This window comes from Oryx dammah, unplaced genomic scaffold (assembly GCF_014754425.2).
Source record: "Oryx dammah isolate SB20612 unplaced genomic scaffold, SCBI_Odam_1.1 HiC_scaffold_27, whole genome shotgun sequence".
Classification (NCBI taxonomy): Eukaryota; Metazoa; Chordata; class Mammalia; order Artiodactyla; family Bovidae; genus Oryx; species Oryx dammah.
In genome coordinates this window covers 119,415,084-119,432,892 of record NW_024070211.1, presented here as the reverse complement: position 1 = coordinate 119,432,892, position 17,809 = coordinate 119,415,084, and the positions used below count along the sequence as shown (strand labels likewise).

Sequence of the window (17,809 nt, the reverse complement as noted above, 5' to 3'; positions counted from 1 at the left end):
TTTTGGAGCCCAAGAATATAAAGTCTGTCACTGTTTCCATTGTTTCCCCATCTATTTGCTGTAAAGTGATGGGACTGGATGCCATGATTTTAGGGGTTTTTTTTAATATAAATTTATTTAATTGGAGGTTAATTACAATATTAAGTCAGCTTTTTCACTCTCCTCTTTCACCTTCATCAAGAGGCTCTTTAGCTCCTCTTCTCTTTCTGCCATTAAGGTGGTGTCATCTGCATATTGAAACGATATCCCTAAATTTGGTACAAATTATTGCTTTCTTCCTGGTTTTAATGAAAACAGGTTATTTTCTAATTGCCACTTTATTAAAGCTGCCAATTTACGTGTCCGTTATTTCTGTTTTTGTACTGATAAATGTTTAATAAAAGGCATAGAAAGGGAAGCCCATGTGGACTTTTGCCCCATCAAAATAAAGACTTAAGGTTACTAACTCCTTTCTATCAACTAAATTGCCACAGATTCAAACAATTAGCAAAATTAGAATCATGCACAGAAGAAGATATAGAAACATCAATGTTTTGTGACACTTGAAGTGGTGTTTGAAGTATGAAAACACAAAATTACAAATACAATATTGCTCTGGCCTGTACAAATGTGAAGTTCTGAAGTGTCAGCCACGCTCGTTCAGATTCACAGTAAATCTGCTCTATCTAGTAAAGGATATGAAAAAGAAAGTTGAAGTCAATTACAAGATGACATTTTTGCTTTTCTGGGCCATAGTACTGCTTTATAGCTCAGCTAAGTATATAGCTTTGATCCCTCATGGAAAACTTTCCACAGTTTCTGCCCTTTCTGACCTCATATTATGGTGAACTTCAGTTCAAGATGAATGATGTTTTGTGGAGTATATTCACTGGGTACTAAAGTAATCACATCAGATCCAGCACGATTACCTTAGTATTGGGGGGCAGGGGGGACAGGAGAGGATCCTAAAGCAATTTATCCTACAGGTGCCTTCCTGTGACCTCTCAACAGTTTGTAAGGATGCTAGTATCTGTGCTAAATGGATTTGGAAGGCAAGCAGAGAGTTTCAGAAGTACCAGAATATACAGAATGATCTTTAAGAATGTGCATGAAATGAACCGGGATGAAGTATTTTCAGACAGCCTTAGTTCTTCCTGTATGTCTTTATGTCTCCGTATATAAAAGTATATAAATATGTGTGTGTATATATATATATATATATATATGTATATATATATCTTAATACAACAGCAATTGGCCTAGCTGTCTCTTTTTCTCTGAGTTGCTCCAGTCACTTGGTTCATGCTTTACAGTTAGCTGTAAAACATAAATAATATTGGTTGAGTGCCTAATATGTACATGGTATTCTATAAACCATAAACACATAAAAATTATTACAACACTCCCAAATGGCAACCCACTTCAGTATTCTTGCCTGGTGAATCCCATGACAGAGGAATCTGACTGGCTACAGTCCATAGAGTTGCACAGGGTCGGACATGACTAAAGCAACTCAGCATGCATGCCCAAGTCTTATAAAGCTTACAGTCTTCTTACAGAAATAAGGGCTTCCCTGGTGGCTCAGTTGGTAAAGAATCCGCCCGCAATGCGGGAGACCTGGGTTCAATCCCTGGGTTGGGAAGATCTCCTGGAGAAGGGAATGGATACCTACTCCAGTATCCTGGCCTGGAGAATTCCATGGACTGTATAGCTCATGGGGTCACAAAGAGTCACACTCAACTGAGTGACTTTCATTTCACTTCACTTATAGAAATAAAGCCAGTACACAGATATCTCCAGTATTGGTTAGACTGTGCCTAGTGGCATGAGAGAGTAATGGACAGTTATTTCATTTTAAAGTAGAAATGTTTCTTAGAGGGAGTAACATTTAAGATGATACCTGAACAATGAGGTTGCCTACAATGTAGACACAGGGAAAGTGTTCCAGCCAGATTAAAAGGGCAAAGCCCCGGGGAACCGAAACTTGCCAGGAACAGGAAGTAGTCCAACTTTACTTGGAAGATACAGTAAAATTAAAGAGAGTGAGCAAGTGGTGGCATGACATCACTGAGATCTTTGCACTCCTGCCAAGTGTAAAAACATTAAGGCAATATAGTCAATGGGGAGACATTCTTCAGGGGAATAGACTGAACAGAGAAGTAATGTTGGGAAGTTACCCTGAAAGAAGTATGTAGAAAAAGGGAAAGAGATGGGAAAGTACTTTGAGGCCAGGTTAGGACTTCAATAGAGTACACAAAGCATCCTGTTAGGTATGGAGGTGAAAAGGTCACTTTTAGATCTCCTTACAGGACTTAAAGTCATGACAGGCATGGGAGGTCCAGGGAGAAAGAAGATGACAATTTTCTGGGAATCTTGCAGCTTTGAGATCCAAAAGGGCAAATTATTTTATTTGTAGGATGTTATCATGTTGACTTATTCGTCCTCTCTCTCTTTTTTTTACCATATTATATTTACCACTGCCCTAGTGCTCTCTCTCCCCCCTTCTTCTATGACTTTACACGTCAAGTGTATCTGCCAGCTTACTTAGCTTTGATAGTTCAGTTCAGTTCAGTCACTCAGGTGTGTCTGGGTCTTTGCGACCCCATGAACCGCAGCACGCCAGGCCTCCCTGTCCATCACCAAACTCCCAGAGTCCACCCAAACCCATGTCCATTGAGTCAGTGATGCCATCCAACCATCTGCCGTCCCCTTTACCTCCTGCCCTCAATATTTCCCAGCATCACGGTCTTTTCAAATGAGTCAGCGCTTTGCGTCAGGTGGCCAAAGTATTGGAGTTTCAGCTTCAACATCAGTCCTTCCAATGAACACCCAGGACTGATCTCCTTTAGGATGGACTGGTTGGATCTCCTTGCAGTCCAAGGGACTCTCAAGAGTCTTCTCCAACACCACAGTTCAAAAGAAACAATTCTTCGGTGCTCAGCTTTCTTTATAGTAGCAGGTGGATTAAAGCCCCATAAAATCATAGACACTGTACAATTTCACCAAAGCCAAGGAAAGTCCATTAATTTTAAGGGGTATGCAACTTCCTTGAGATATCAAAATAAGGAAGTACAAGTGACAAAACATGCAAAGTTACCACCAACTACCTCCATGTATGTGTGTGTGTGTGTGCGTGTGTGCGTGTGTGTGTGTGTGCGTGTGCGTGTGTGTGTGTGCGTGTGTGCGTGTGTGTGTGTATGAAGAGCACCAAGGGATAGCTCCCCAGAGAGTAAGGGGAACAAATCACAAGTGTGGAGAGAATGATGAGGTGGCTGATGTCAAGTGGTGATGCTATGCAGTATCTTCATGCCCAAAGAGTCAAAAGGCTGCAGATTTACTATGAGGTTTGGGAAGATAGCAGGGTGTTAAAGACAGAGACCTTGGTAGGGAGCATGGTTTACTGAGGGGTTTCATGTCAACTATGAATTTCTTGGTCCCCTACTTTCACTTCCATCTTGCTCTTATTGTCATAGTCATTCTTAGAAGTGATGGATTCAACAGGAAAGATAATCTAGCATTAAATATTATTCAACGCCATATCCCGATATGTGTTCAGAAGCTCAGTCATGTCCAACTCATTTGCAACCCCATGGACTGTATCCCTCCAGGCTCCTCTGTCCATTGGATTCTCCCAGCAAGAATCCTGGAGTAGGGTGCCATTTGCTCCTCCAGGGGATATTCCCAACCCAGGGATCAAATTTGTGTCTCTTATATATTGTGTGTTGACAGGGGGATTCTTTACCACTGTGGCAAGCTCTCATATTCCTATGAAGTACATCTTTTCATCCATTTTCATACCTCTCAGTTCTTTAAGGCAGAATCGTGTAATTTTGATTTTGCCTACAAAATATCAACAGATTCAGTTAGAGATAGAATGTGAGTCAAGAGTTCACAGTAATTTATTTTTATGCCAGGAAAGTAGATCACACACTGAGAAGTAGGTCTACCTGGAATCATTTAGAAAGGACTTAATAAATTTTGCCACTAAAATTGGCACATTTGTTCAAAATTTCACTGTGCCCCTTACCAGATAATGTAGTGGGAATAATCACTTAGGCTAGAAATCAGGATTCTAGGAGTGGTCTCTATATTACTGAGTTTGTGATATCCTGCAGAACTGTTTTGAATATATAGTGTAGCAAGGTAAATATAAATATCCATAAACTGCAAAGGCATATATAAATGAAAACCCTTATACTATTATTACAAAGTATTTCATAATTTAATATGGCACTCGAATTCTGGTGTTGGTGAACTTTGGAGAAGGATATTAGAAATGGCTGTAATGCCTGAGGCATCCAGATCTTCTCTATGACCCAGTCCCTATTTACCAACCAGACAATGGCCATCCAGGGGCCAGCAAGCAGTTTTCCCTCACAGGAAACTAAGTCTGAAAACTGTTAGAACATATATCCAAAGGACACACCCACGTTTTACCTGACCTAAAGCTTACAGTTTAATGACCTTTTATAGGAAAAATAAATAATAAATATATAATTTGGCAGAAAAGAATGAACATGCACTTAGAATGAGGAAAAAAATAACAATCACAAATTTTAAAAGACTGACAAATAGCTCAAAAACACAAATTCTAGGATAATAATAAAACTTTAATGAACATCTGACATACAATCTAAAGAGTTTTTTCATAAAATTTTCAGCTTATACTTTTATTACCTTTTCATATAAACATAATTTTGTGATACCATTTTTCATAGAGAAAACAAAATGACAATTTAGTCTTTAATATAATAGATTGACAACTATTTTATTTACTATTGATAATTGAAATGTATAAAACATGGCTCTTCACACTTCAGTTCAGTTCAGTCACTCAGTCGTGTCCGACTCTTTGCGACCCCATGAACTGCAGCACGCCAGGCCTCCCTGTCCATCACCAGTTCCCAGAGTTCACCCAAACTCATGTCCATCGAGTCAGTGATGTCATCCAGCCATCTCATCCTCTGTCATCCCCTTCTCCTCCTGCCCCTAATCCCTCCCAGCATCAGGGTCTTTTCCAATGAGTCAGCTCTTCACATGAGGTGGCCAAAGTACTGGAGTTTCAGCATCAGTATCAGTCCTTCCAATGAACATCCAGGACTGATCTCCTTTAGGATGGACTGGTTGGATCTCCTTGCAGTCCAAGGGACTCTCAAGAGTCTTCTCCAACACCACAGTTCAAAAGCATCAATTCTTTGGCACTCAGCTTTCTTCACAGTCCAATTCTCACATCCATACATCACCACTGGAAAAACAATAGCCTTGACTACACAGACCTTTGTTGACAAAGTAATGTCTCTGCTTTTCAATATGCTATCTAGGTTGGTCATAACTTTCCTTCCAAGAGTAAGTGTCTTTGAATTTCATGGCTACAGTCACCATCTGCAGTGATTTTGGAGCCCCCAAAAATAAAGACTGACACTGTTTCCATTGTTTCCCCATCTATTTCCCATGAAGTGATGGGACCGGATGCCATGATCTTCATTTTCTGAATGTTGAGCTTTAAGCCAACTTTTTCACTCTCCTCTTCCACTTTCATCAAGAGGCTTTTTAGTTCTTCTTCACTTTTTGCCATAAGGGTGGTGTCATCTGCATATCTGAGATTATTGATATTTCTCCTGGCAATCTTGATTCCAGCTTGTGCTTCTTCCAGCCCAGCATTTCTCATGATGTACTCTGCATATAAGTTAAATAAGCAGGGTGACAATATACAGCCTTGACATACTCCTTTTCCTATTTGGAACCAGTCTGGTGTTCCATGTCCAGTTCTAACTTGCTTCCTGACCTGCATACAGGGTTCTCAAGAGGCAGGTCAGGTGATCTGATATTCCCATCTCTTTCAGAATTTTCCACAGTTTATTGTGATCCACACAGTCAAAGGCTTTGGCATAGTCAATAAAGCAGAAATAGGTGTTTTTCTGGAACTCTCTTTTTCGATGATCCAGTGGATGTTGGCAATTTGATCTCTGGTTCCTTTGCCTTTTATAAAACCAATTTGAACATCTGGAAGTTCACAGTTCATGTATTGCTGAAGCCTGGCTTGGAGAATTTTGAGCATTACTTTACTAGCATGTGAGATGAGTGCAATTGTGCAGTAGTTTGAGCATTCTTTGGCATTACCTTTCTTTGGGATCAAATGAAAACTGACCTTTTCCAGTCCTGTGGCCACTGCTGAGTTTTCCAAATTTGCTGGCATATTGAGTGCAGCACTTTCTCAGCATCATCTTTCAGGATTTGAAACAGCTCAACTGGAATTCCATCACCTCCACTAGCTTTGTTTGTAGTGATGCTTTCTAAGGCCCAGTTGACTTCACATTCCAGGATGTCTGGCTCTAGGTGAACGATCACACCATCGTGATTATCTTATCTTCACGCTTACATGTACCCTTTTTAATACCTCAGATTTGTGCTTTCTATATTAGCAATTCTAATAAATTTAATGGTCTCTTTAAATTATTGTATGCATAGTATGTGTGTGCATGCTACGTCACTTCTGTTATGTCCAATTTTTGGGACTCCATGGACTATAGCCCACCAGGCTCTTCTATCCATGGGATTCTTCAGGCAAGAATACTGGAATGGGTTGCCATGCCTACATCCAGGGGATCTTCCCAATCAAGGGATTAAAGCTATGCCACTTATGTCTCTTGCATTGGCAGGTGGATTCTTTATCTCTAAAGCCACCTGGGAAGGCCAATATGCATAGTATATTTGTAATTATTGATACTCATTATTGAAAATATTTCTGATGGGAGAGAAACTTCTGTTTAGACCTGATATCAGTAAAAGCTGTATCTTCTGCTTACAATTGCACACATCAGCTTTTTGGAAGGATTTACCACAGATAACTCTGACTCTATACATTTCTACCCTTGTTTCTCTTGTCTTCCCACATATATCCCACAACAGGATCTCTGGGACAAGTTCATATCAAGATATGACCTCCAATCCTACACATTTCTGAGAAGACACCAGGTGAGGTGGTACAGTGGAAAACTTCTAGAAGCAAACCCTACTTTGATTCACAGATGTGATAACATACCTCATAAATATATCTCCTAAACTACAAAATAATATGTCTACCCAAACTAAATGTATCCTTGAGTTTACTTCCCTTGCTTACATCCTCAAAATTTCTGTAGTCACACAAATCTTGTCATATAGGACAGGATAGAATTAGGATCCTAGTAGGATATAGAATTCTCACTGGGAATAGTCAAAATGCCTTTGTCTGCAAATATTTTTAAAGCATATGCCATATGAATACACTGCTAAGGTCATCTCTGATCCTTGGAAGCAACCCAAGCAAAAGAGGGATCTGAGCTTAAGATCAACTAGCCTCATAATAAGTCTGTCTCTGAATCAATGATGTATGAAGCCAAGGAACAAATATTCCCTTTGTTGGCCTTTTTCATGAGTATCACAGGAGAATAATGTCAGGTGTAGATGAGTGATAGTCAAATTATACTTCTTCAGGCTTGAGCAAGGATTAGGGTGTGAAATCAAGCAGATACAAAAAAGGAATTTTAACAAGAAAATAGGATGACAGGGTTGCGATTCTAATGAAGAGGTAGGAAGTATCAGATGAAAGAGATGGGAATATGAAAATGAATATCAGGGTTCAGGATTACCAAACGAAACCACAGGTGCCACTATACCCACAGATGCCTTCCCCATTGAATGCCAGTTTTCTGGTAACACCTGGATACAGCCAAAGGCATTCAATATAAGAACTTGTCCACTCCCAGAATATGAAAGAGAAGGTGTTAGTCTAAGTGGTTAAACAGTGACATACATCTCTAATTACCCTGGTTTGTTTGACACTCTAGTGGTTTTCAGAGGAGTTTCTTTCAGATGTGTTACTCTGAATGAGTAATCCAGCTGAGGAGATTAGTGCTTATATGGGTCTATTAGTAATGGCACTGACATGTTAAGAATTTCTAAACATTTTCTTTTAGGACTATCAGACGTTTTTGAGCTTGGGAATTTACAGTCACCAGATATGGAGGGTTAGGGTTAGCACCATCAGAGAGAATCTTTTTATTACCAAAAAGTAAGCAATTCCCTAACCACCCTCCCCCTCAAAAAAACACCTGACATTTCCAGAAAAACATCGCCATACTCTTTGAGTTTAATGTCAAATCTGGGAAGGGAATACCAGTAGTGAAGTTTAGATTAGAGGCCCAATACTTAGTGTGGGTAGTCTAACTGCTCTTCTTAAAATAATCTTTCCTGGGAAAACTACAAAAATTTACAGGGTTCAGGTAGGGGTCAGAGAGCAAACTGAACTACACACCCCCTTCCATTGAAACAATGTTGCTCAAAGGGATGACCCTAGGTTCACCTGTATTGGAATTTCTAAGGGTGCTATTTAAAATGAATAAATCACCAGCTCACAGAGACTTAAGGAAATGCAAACTCTGCATAAGGGTCTCACAAGCATGCATGGATGAAAAGCATCCCAGTGAATTTTTAGAACCTTTGCACTAACACCTGAAAAGTGGCAAAGGCTGCCATTAAGGAGTGAGGATGGATTGAAGGAAGGATCCTTAGCCACCATCAAACAGTTCAAGGAATTGCCTCAGATTACATGGCTAGAGTCACAGAGAATTCCAAAGCGAAGACACTCATATCTGAATTGTCTCTGCCCTCCTCCCTGAGCTGTGCTTGCTGAAGATGAATGCCTTACTCTTTGCAATACTAGTCTGACGTTGCTGTTTCCCATTATGGCTCCTTTGCTTTCATTCTCTACCTCTTTTGTCAGATACAACTTCATTTGGATGTTCCCATGGTCCTCCTGTGGAGAAGGAAATGCCAACCCACTCCAGTGTTCTTGCCTGGAGAATCCCAGGGACAGAGGAGCCTGGTGGGCTGCCGTCTATGGGATCGCAGAGTCGGACATGACTGAAGCAACTTAGCAGCAGCAGCAGCAGCAGCATGGTCCTCCTGTGCTTTCTGGACTCCCTAGATTGAATGGAATCTCAAATCCAACCAATGCTCAGTGATATTCTCTCCCTCTGTGACATTCCTAAAATGTTACCATGTGATTTCGGCTTGATTGGCAATTGAAAGGGAACTCTGGGACACTTCTCTCTTTTTAAACACTGCTAATCATAAAAACCATGGTCCTTATCACATATCAAACTGTATCTCTCTATAATTAGCACCATTCCTCATAGGTCTGCCTTCTGGTAATATACTTCAGGCAACTGAGTTCCTCTTCCGCATGACAGCTATGGCTATATTCTAACTGATGAGTCTTTAGCTTTGCATGTTTTATAATGTATTCTGTGCACGTGAAATGAGAATTGTCTTAATTGCCATCCCTATGATTATACATTCCTAACCATGCCCTCATTAAATAAAAACTCCAACAAAACTGTCCTCAGAAGAGTTTTTGTTTGGGCTGTTTCAATGTGTGCATGCTCAGTCACTTCAGTCATGTCCGAATCTTTGCCACCCCCTGGACTGGAGCCCACCAGGCTCCTCTGTCCATGGAATTCTCCAGGCAAGAATACTGGAGTGGATTGTCATGCCCTCCTCCAGGGAATCTTCCTGACCCAGTGATCAAACCTGCATCTCTGTGTCTCCTGCATTGCAGGCATATTTACTAGCTGAGCCGTCGTTCCTTCAGCAGTGGTTCTCAAACCAGGGCAATTTTCTCCCCCACTTCCCACTCTGACTACAGGGAACATTTGACAATGTCTAGAGACACTGACAGTGCCTACACTTGAGAGGGGTGCCATTGTCTTTTGTGGACAGATGTCAAACATACAAACATCCTGCAATGCCCAGAATGTCGCCCCAACTTCCCCTTTCATCCCTACAACAAAGAATTAAAGAACTATCCAGACTAAACTATCAAGTCCTGAGGCTAAGAAAACTTTGTTAGAAAACCTCAAGTCAATATAGAAAAATGTGTACAATGATTTACTTGCTATTCACTCTTCTTTGAGATTCCTTTCAAAACAGGCAAAATTTTCACATTCCATGTCACCTTTCACCTGGAAAATTGTTAAAGCATATTTTTACAAGTTAGGATCGTCACTGACAATGTTATAAGCTACTTACATGTTTATATCAGTGGAAAAGGGGAAAATTCTGGTTCTTTGGACATACTCCGTTGAATGTTTTGTCTATACATAGTCTCCAACTGGTCTGAGAGAATCATTTGCCCTTGACTTCTAAAACAAAACAAACAAACAAAAAGAACAAAAATAAAATAAAACCAATGCCAGCACATGAGAATCTGGCTTGGAGGAAAGATATTCAAAATCAGCCTTCTATAAACACTATCTTTAACTCTACTCCAATAAAATAGACGTTAAACACATTTAAATTGCCTACAAAGTAAAGATGAAACCCACTTTAATTCATTTACATTTTACAATCATTCATGAGGTATTTAATGAGTGCTGGGTACTGGGTCAGATGCTAATGATAAAGAAAACAAAATCTCTAACTTGGACCAAGAGTCTGCTGAGGGAGAGAGAAATATAAACTGTTCTCAGAGCAGATGACATTCCTGTTCCATCAAAAAGATGAATTAGAAGAGTCGTTCTTCATCTTCTGCCACCAAATCTTCCAACCCACCAGCATCTCTAAAACTGTATGCTTTGCCTCTGCGGTGACACAGTGGATTCACTGTCCATGTTCTACATAGACCAACTTCTCTCACACACTGTGTCCCAACTCTGTCTAGTCAACAACTTTCCTCAGGCAATTATCTCCTTTCTCTTCTCTCTCATTACGTCATGGTTTGCTCCTCTTTTCTGAATCACTGCTGCTGCTAAGTTGCTTCAGTCGTGTCGGACTCTGTGCGACCCCATAGACGGCAGCCCACCAGGCTCCCCCATCCCTGGGATTTTCCAGGCAAGAACACTGGAATGGATTGCCATTTCCTTCTCCAATGTATGAAAGTGAAAAGTGAAAGTGAAGTTGCTCAGTCATGTCCACCCCTCAGCGACCCCATGGACTGCAGCCCACCAGGCTCCTCCACCCATGGGCTTTTCCAGGCAAGAGTACTGGAGTGGGGTGCCATTGTCTTCTCTGTCTGTATCACGGACATCATCATAAAAGCATGCTATACTCTCTATCAGGCCCAGTCTCATCTCTCTACCCTCACCTCTTTCTGCTCTCCTTTCACTCTCTTAGCTCAAACTATCAGTGTCATTTGATACAGATCATCTCTGTCTCCTCCTTTAAATATATATATACTTTTTAAACTTGGAATTTTGTACACCATATATTTCTGATTTTTTTCTTACCTATATGGTTTCTACTTCTCAGTCTTCTCTGCTGGAACTTCATCTCCCCAACCTTGAAATGCTATAGACCCCTTACGCAGATGATTCGATCCACTCCAATGGCCTTCAACACATTCTATGTGCTGATGACCCTCAGATTTCTATTTACAGAATGAATCTTTCCTCTGAATTGTAATACTTTGTACTAAAATGTCTAATGGGTGTTTCAATCCTTGAAAATCTGAAACTGGGCTCTTGATTCACCTCCCTACCCCTTGCCAAACATGGTTTTCCTCTAGAGATTCTTATCACAGTAGTTACTGCCATAAAGCATCTTATGTCAAAAATCTGGTGTCATAACTTTTCTTCAAACCCATCAAATGAATATTGATAGAATTAGATTTGAATAATACCCTGCCCTAACCTAATGTCTCTCTCTTGGATTCATCACCCGGTACTCCAAGAAGCCTTCAGCCTCTGCTCTGGTAAATCAACAGCCAGTTCTCCCCATAGTAGCCAGAGAAAAATATTTTTAAATGAAAATTATATCACATCACCCAGATCCTTATGACAGAACAGAAAGAATAACTAAAGAGCCTCTTGATGAAAGTGAAAGAGGAGAGTAAAAAAGTTGGCTTAAAACTCAACAGTCAGAAAACTAAGATCATGGCATCCAGTCCCATCACTTCATGGCAAATAGATGGGGAAACAGTGGAAACAGTGACAGATTTTATTTTCTTGGGCTCCAAAATCACTGCTACTGCAACCATGAAATTAAAAGATGCTTGCCCCTTGAAAGAAAAGTTGTGACCAAACTAGACAGCATATTAAAAAGCAGAGACATTACTTTGCCAACAAAGATCCGGCTAGTCAAAGCTATGGTTTACCAGTAGCCATGTATGGATGTGATTGTTGGACTATAAAGAAAGCTGAGCACCAAAGAATTGATGCTTTTGAACTGTGGTGTTGGAGAAGACTCTTGAGAGTCCCTTGGACTGCAAGGAGATCCAACCAGTACATCCTAAAGGAGATCAGTCCTGAATGTTCATTGGAAGGACTGATGCTGAAGCTGAAACTCCAGTAATTTGACCACCTGATGCGAAGAGCTGACTCATTGGAAAAGACCTTGATGCTGGGAAAGATTGAAGGCAGGAGGAGAAGGGGACAACAGAGGGTGAGGTGGTTGGATGGCATCACTGACTCAATGGACATGAGTTTGAACAAGCTTTGGAAGTTGGTGATGGACAGGGAAGACTGGCATGCTGCGGTCCATGGGGTCACAAAGAGTTGGACATGACTAAGTGGCTGAACTGAACCCAGCTCCTGGACACTGTGTGGTAGTTCTCCAACACTCAGAATAAAATCTTAGTCTTTACTTTATCAGGCTCAGTTTAAATTCTCACTTCCATTTCCTGTCATTTTCTCCTTGCTCATGACACTCTGTTGGCCTTTTTACCAGTTTCACTTTTTTACCTCAGAATCTTTATAATCACTGTAACTACTTCCTGAAACAATCTTTCTCCAGGAAATCAGATGGCTCATTCCCTCACTATGTTCATGTACCACCCAAATGTCATTTCCTAAGAGACAACCCTCTTAATACCAACTCTTCTCTAACCCCATAACTTGTTATAATTTTTTCTAGCATTTATCACCACCTGATTTTGCATTCTAATTTACTTGCTTGTATATTTACTGTTTATTCCACTCTTATATAAATGCCATAGCCACAGGATTTTTGTTTTGCTCTCAACTCTATCCCTAGAGCTAAGAACTCTCATTGGAGTATCTTGGGCACTCAAATATTCATTTGACTATTGAATGAACTAGTCTCCATATTCAGCAAGATAGCACCTGGTACAAGCTTTCCTAACTTTTGGAAACTTTATTCATTTCTCTTATTTACTAAGCTTATACTTTTGGAAGCATTATATTAACCCTATGTTGTTTATAGGTAACTGGAAATAAGCATTCATTTGTAATACTTTCTATATTTGGGCACATCTTACCCTGAGGTGAAAATCAAGCAATAAATGATACAATGAATAAAACATACCACAGCACATCATTAAGTAAAAATAAGTGATTTAAATAATTACCAATACAATCACATTATTTTAAATAATCTAATTTTTAATAATTTTAGTAATTAGGAAAATATATTTAGTAATTAGGAAAAATTATATTTATATATATTAGGAGTTTGTATATTTAAGGGATGAAACAAGATGACCCAAGAAGTCATTCTAGAGATGGGTGCAATTTGAGATCTTCAAAGAGGAGGACATGGCAACCCACCTAGTATTCTTGCTTGGACAATTCCATGGACAGAGGAGCCTGGTGGGCTACAGTCACAAACAATTGGACAGGACTGAGCAACTAACACTTTCACCTTCAAAGAGAACTGCAGTGTATCTTGTGGCTGGTCTTAAATATTTGATATAAGAATCTATGTCTGTCTTTCCTGAATTAGGTTTTGATGTGTTCCCTGACATCTAGGATTTGAAGTGCGATGAGCTGACAATACTAGAACTTTGCTTTCTTAGTAACAAATGAAACATGTACTTGAAAAGTAGCCTAATAACTGTGTAACCTAAAAAAAAAATCTGAATAATGGTAACGAGTCATAACCTGCAGAGATAAAGAGATTGAGTTCCCACTGTTCCTGAGTAGACTTAGATTAATTGTCAAACTTCCAATGAAGGAGTGAAGAGCTGCTTGCCTCAATCTTGTTGAGAATAAAGATTCTGACACTTCTTATTTCACATTACAAAGGTAAATAAACATATTTAATGCAGTATATTAAAGCACAGCGTTGGGAGGAAAGAGGAACTGGCTTCTAATTTTTGCTCATCCCCAGAGAAGTAGTATGGCCTTGAGCCTCAATTTCCCCATTTTTATCATTAATAACAGGTGAGGGGAGTGAGATAAAATAATTATTTGTGTCTTCTACTTGAAGCCAATCTGCAATATAAACCAAAAAGCCACTTATTGGCAGTTCTACAGATTATACTGAATGTGAGATCATTTTTGTGCCTTTTAACATGGATGAAGATATAAAATATATCCATGGTATAAAATTTTTTCATAATATCAATTAGAGCAATAGGAAAATCCCCCAAAATCAGCTCCTTCAAAACTCAGAAAATTAACCAATGGTCTGTAATAATCCAAGGAATATTCATTCAATAAAACTGGCTCAATCTTGGTAAAAAGCAGTGAACTCTGTGGTGTCTTAACTTGCTCTGTCCCCATCTGCTCTTACCACCTCTGTGATATCCTTGAAAACCAACAGCTTTGCAATCTACTGTGAAAATCTTCAGTTTAGCAGTCACTTGGTGGAGCAGAATGAATTTAGGGCTCCCCACAAAGTCAGAGAATTATTGCTAGTTGATCTGCCTGACAGCTGCCTGAAAACCACCACTTAAAGGACTTGTATTTATTTCACCTGATTTAGAACTTACTCAATGAGAAAAGCCCTTTGGGAGGGGTGGTATTTGTCTAAAATAATTAGGGGCAATTGTTTAAGATTGCAGCTACCTGAAGTAGTGATAACAGTTGGGGAAATCAAGAGGCTTACCAGAAAATATAAAAGGAAACACTAGAAATTAGATGTCCATATGGGACCAACCTAGATAGCATATTCAAAAGCAGAGATATTACTTTGCCAACAAAGGTCCATCTAGTCAAGGCTATGGTTTTTCCAGTGGTCATGTATGGATGTGAGAGTTGGACTGTGAAGAAAGCTGACCACCGAAGAATTGATGCTTTTGAACTGTGGTATTGGAGAGGACTCTTGAGAGTCCCCTGGACTGCAAGGAGATCCAACTAGTCCATTCTAAAGGAGAGCAGTCCTGGGTGTTCATTGGAAGGACTGATGCTAAAGCTGAAACTCCAATATTTTGGCCACCTCATATGAAGAGTTGACTCATTGGAAAAGACTCTGATGCTGGGAGGGATTGGGGGCAGGAGGAGAAGGGGACAACAGAGGATGAGATGGCTGGATGGCATCACCGACTCGATGGATGTGAGTTTGAGTGAACTCCGGGAGTTGGTCATGCACAGGGAGGCCTGGCACGCTGCAATTCATGGGGTCATAAAGAGTCGGACACGACTGAGTGACTGAACTGAACTGAACTGAACTGATGGGGCTTTTAAAAGTTCTGACATTTTCTTGGAAAAGAAGGTCATTTATGTGCAGAGCTGCACTCAGGAAAGACTGTATTCAGGACTGTGTAAGTACTGAGGAAAGCCTCAAAAAAGTCCTAAGCTCTCACTGATAGCTCTGCGTAATCAGGAAGCGAAAGTTAAGGCATAGTGTAAATTGCCAGAGCATTTGTGTCCAAACATGCACACAAATACCCTTAGAAAATACTGGGAGAATTATTGATTCATTATATTTGAGGAAATCTCTGTCCAATCATCAGCTGACCACTGAGGTAACTAAACAGAGACATCAGAGGCTACACGTGACAAAGAGTACAGAATTGGTTCAGTTCAAACAGAAAGACAATTCTTTGTGAAGACGGCAAGAGTGGGTGGGATGTGATTTCTAGAGTAACCACATATTAGTAAAGATGCCCAGTTTTCAATAAAAAATTCATGAGACATGAAATGAAACACTAAAGTATATTGCATATGCAGGAGAAATTAATAGAAACTGTCTCTAAAGAAGACCAGATGTTACTTAATAGAAAAAGAGATTAAACCGTTCATTATAAATATGTTGAAAGAACTAAAGGAAACAATGTCTAAAAAATGAATGGAAAAAAGAGGAAGATGTCCCAAATAGAAAATAACCAAAAAAGAGATGTAATTTTTTTTTTAAAGCATGAAATAGAAATACTGGCATTAAAGTCAAACAATTTAAGTGAGAAAAAAAAAAAAAAGTACCAGAAAGCATCAACAACAGCTATGAGCTGAACAAAGGAAAAATTAGCAAACCTGAAGATAGGTCAGTTAAGAATATGTAGTCTGAGGTACCAAAAATAAAAAAGAATGAAGAAAAATGAGCAGAAACTCAGACTTGTGGGATAACATGTAAAAAATGAGAGTTCTGAAGGAGTGAAGAGAAAGAAAGGGGCAGAAAGAATATGTGAAGAATCAATGGCATAAAACTCCTGAAATGATAAAAAAAACTCATCTACCTATCCAAGAAGCTCAAAAAAATCCAAGTAATAAACTCAAAGAGATCCACAGCTGCACACATAACAGTAAGCATTTTGAAAGCCTAAAACAATAATCTTCAGTGTAGCAAGAAAGACAGGACCAAACATGTACAAGAGACACTCAATAAAATTAACAGATGATATTTCACCTTCAGCTATGAAGTCCAAAAGGCAGTGTGATGATGTTTTCAAAGTGCAGAAATCAATAATTCCATGCTCAGCAAAACTATTCTTCAAGAATGAAGGTGTTAAGATGTATTATGGATAAATAAAAACAGAATTGATTGATAACAGAGGTGTCCCTCAAGAATTAACACAAGGAGTATTTCAGACTGAAATAAAGGACACTAGCAAGAAATTCGGAGAAGGCAACGGCAACCCACTCCAGTACTCTTGCCTGGAAAATCCCATGGACGGAGGAGCCTGGTGGGCTGCAGTCCATGGGGTCGCTAAAAGTCGGGCACAACTGAGTGACTTCACTTTCACTTTTCACTTTCATGCATTGGAGAAGGAAATGGCAACCCACTCCAGTGTTCTTGCCTGGACAGAGGAGCCTAGTGGGCTGCCGTCTATGGGGTCACACAGAGTCGGACACGACTGAAGTGACTTAGCAGCAGCAGCAAGAAATTTGAATCCACAAAAATAAGAGAAGTTAACTATATAGGTACAGATAAAAGAGACTAAGTATCTTTTTTTATTCTCTTACCTTGTTTAACAACAGTTAAATAAACCAATAATTATAAAACTATGTTGACTCTTATAAGCACAAATATGTAATATAAAAATATTAATGTATAAAGATTATAATAATAGCATAAATGAGGGAGAGGAAATATAGATATGTTGGTGTAAAATTCCTGCCTTCAATTGAATTTAACCAGGTATGAATTTGAACTAGATCACTGGTGTCAACATGTTGATTGTAACACTCAGGGGTACTTGGGGATTACATATAATCAAAAATATATTAAAATAAATGAAGTGAAGTTATGTTACTCAGTCATGTCCTTACTCTTTGTGACCCCATCGACTGTAGCCTAACAGGCTTCTCCATCCATAAAATAAATGAGGGAATGAAAATGAAATATTAGAAAATATTTAACACAAAAGAAGAATGGATGAGCGAAGGAAGAAAAAACATACAAATGACATATGAAAAATCAAAAAACAAGTTAGCAAAGTGGATAAGAAACAATTTCCAGCTACATGGTGTTTAAAAGAAACACTTTAAAAGACAAGTTAAAATTATGAAAATTAAAAGGATGGAAAAATATATACCATGCAAATAGCAAAAGAGGTATCATGGCTATGTTAATATCAAACAAAAGAAACTTAAAGACAAAAAGTCATTACTACAGAAAAAGGAGGATATTTTATAATAAGATGGTCAATATATTAGGAAGGCATAATTATAAC

General features: G+C 39.2%; 1 long non-coding RNA gene across 1 annotated transcript in view; it reads right to left on the bottom strand.

Moving 5' to 3' along the window:
- The window catches only part of LOC120853980, a 65,842-nt gene that overhangs the window by 10,764 nt on the left and 37,269 nt on the right, over window positions 1–17,809 (bottom strand). The window contains exon 2 of the long non-coding RNA XR_005718894.1: window positions 10,051–10,163. This is a non-coding gene — a long non-coding RNA (uncharacterized LOC120853980). The remainder of the gene's footprint in view (window positions 1–10,050; window positions 10,164–17,809) is intronic.